A 2,500-nucleotide genomic window follows, 5' to 3' on the forward strand; every position below is an offset into this window, starting at 1 on the left:
ACAAATTATGTATATATTCGGTTCTCTTGGGTACACGTATTGTTCTACAAAACAATAGCGCGAATGAATAATTAATTTATTCTGCATGCATAATGAAGTAGGGCCCTGTACGGAAATCATTCCGCAAAATATTCGAAAACACAAGATAGCGGAAAGAAAAAGAAACTAAAAAATCATACAAGTAAGAGGGACGGGAGGGAATGCACCGCGCAAACCCGACGCTAGCAAGGCGAAATACGCGAAACAAAAAATACCATAAAGTACAGAGATCGGATAAGCGAAGAAAATCCCAAAGGGGCGAAGGAAAGACAGCACTGCGCAATATCGTAATTTGCGAGGCGAAGCACCTGGAAAACAAACAAACGTAGGCAAAAAGGGGAAGGGAACTGAAGAGAGAAGCACTACACAAAATCGAAGTTTGCGAGGCGAAGCACACTTACATAACAAATAAAACGTGTGCAAGGGAGAGAGGAGCCGAAGAGAAAAGCACTACGCAACCCCTGCGGTGTTTGCGAGGCGAAGCACATTCAAATAACAAATAAAGCATGTGCAAGGGAGAAGGGAGCCAAAAAGAAAGCACTACAGAAACCCGGTGCTTTCGAGGCGAAGCACACTGACTTGATAAATATGAAAAGGTGTGCAAAAGGGAACAAGAACCGAGCCAAACAGCCAAATTAATCGGCCTAAGCGAAACATAGGCGCACAAAAGATAAATTAAAAACGAGGGGACGAAAACTATCGTAAAAATGGTGCCAACAAGCAGCCACATGGACGACAAAGGGGAGGGAAAGGCGAAAGGGCGAACACCAGCCAGGGAAAAACCAAGCAGTAAAACGAGCAAAAGTTACACCTGCAAAGGAGCTTGATTCTGCTGAGGATTCTCAACATTAGCTGCGACAACCGGCAGCAGTTGAACCAGGGCTTGAGCGGCGGGAACAGGAGCTTCAACTGGAGCTTGCGTGTCAGCCATAACACGGTAATGTTGCAAGAGGATTCGCGAACTGAGCCTAAATGAAATGCAGAGCTTTTATTTATACTCGCGCTGCAAGGGACTGGCGCGAATACGTCTGCGTTCGTTGGCTAATTTGGAAGTGAGCTGCTTTCCCTTTTAACTTGTCTTATCACTTCCACCTTGATATTGCTTAGTATCTTTCCTCCATTTGAGATGATTAGTTTAAAAATCTGGGAGACACTACTGTCCTGCCATGCCAGTCAAGGATTGTTATCAATTTTGGTAACTATGTTACGTCACAACATGGCGGCCATTGCAGAAATCGGAGGATTTCGTATACACTTCACTTTATTCGTTTTTTGTTCGGAACTAGTTGGGTTATATACCCGCAAGTCTACTTGATATGGAGAAGAAAGGAACATTCTTCGCCTTTTTCAAAGATGGCGGTGGCAGAGCGGGTTGAACGGTTGGAAATGTTAACTGTAAAGTGGGACAGTGCATGAAATTGGGTCCCAAAGTCAGGTACGTTTTCCACTTTGTCGTTAGATTAAAGGCACTTGTAGATTTTTCCAGCATTTGCAAAAAAAATGTCGCTATCTTTAAGTCTTTTACTTGAACTTTCACGTGTTTTTGCTGTTGTGCACCATCTATTAAAAATGTGCAAGAGGGTATTTTGATTTGCAATGTGTTGTTAATAATGGCATCCATATTTGTTTGATTTACTCCTAGGCGTTGAGATGGCGGATGCTGATGCCCACAGGGAAAAAAATAGCAAACTTGTGTAGATTTTGTGGCTCTACAGCGTCGAAAAAGACTAAAAGGCCTAAAAACAAATTCAAGGATGATTTTGAACGATATTTTGGCATTAATTCTGAAAAGTGCAGTGAAAGGCTTGAGTGACACAGGAACAATTAATCGGTGAGTACAAAACGCAGACTGCAGACTGCAGACCGGGTACAAAATGCAGACTAGGTACAAAATGCAGACTGCAGACTGCAGACCGGGTACAAAATGCAGACCAAGTCTAAATAAATAAATACGGGATGGAATGTCATCTTATAACTTACCTGCTGTCACGCAATCGTCATTTTTTTCATTTTTCGAGTCTTTTTGTGCAATCTGTCATATCGATAACACGCATTGTGATAACGCGGCAAATGTTATACTGGATGGATTGGCAATGGCATGGATAGGCAAATGTTATATATGGTTTTTACACCCTTGAACATTGAAGATGTATCAAGTTGAAGAAACTATTGGGGTTTTAGTTCGCATTTTGTCGTCGAAATGGACACGTAAAGTACAGTGCAGTCCTACAGAGCACTGTGTTGTCACGGATACTACTCTTTTCACGTGGGTCGTCTCGGCAGCATGGTGCCCTTTCCGGAGATCAGCTAGTCTGCTAGGAGATCAGTAAGAAGCTCAAAATTTTATTTAAGAACCACTGTAGCCTGGCCACTCTGTTTAAGACATAATATATTAAGAAAAGGGCGAGGAAACCCAATAAATGCTAATATTCGGGAAAAATGACAATTGCGTGACAGCAGG

General features: G+C 42.4%; 1 protein-coding gene and 1 long non-coding RNA gene across 6 annotated transcripts in view; one reads left to right on the forward strand and one right to left on the reverse strand.

Moving 5' to 3' along the window:
• Window positions 1-2,500, reverse strand: part of LOC137970023 (uncharacterized) — a 25,483-nt gene that overhangs the window by 8,852 nt on the left and 14,131 nt on the right. The window lies entirely within an intron of this gene.
• LOC137971064 (uncharacterized) overlaps window positions 1,078-2,500 on the forward strand; it is a 3,240-nt gene continuing 1,817 nt past the window's right edge. For both annotated transcript variants that reach the window (XR_011116915.1, XR_011116914.1), the window contains exons 1-2: window positions 1,078-1,474; window positions 1,682-2,500. The exon at window positions 1,682-2,500 is cut by the window's right edge. This is a non-coding gene — a long non-coding RNA (uncharacterized lncRNA). The remainder of the gene's footprint in view (window positions 1,475-1,681) is intronic.

Source organism: Montipora foliosa, chromosome 9 (genome assembly GCF_036669935.1).
Source record: "Montipora foliosa isolate CH-2021 chromosome 9, ASM3666993v2, whole genome shotgun sequence".
Classification (NCBI taxonomy): domain Eukaryota; kingdom Metazoa; phylum Cnidaria; class Anthozoa; order Scleractinia; family Acroporidae; genus Montipora; species Montipora foliosa.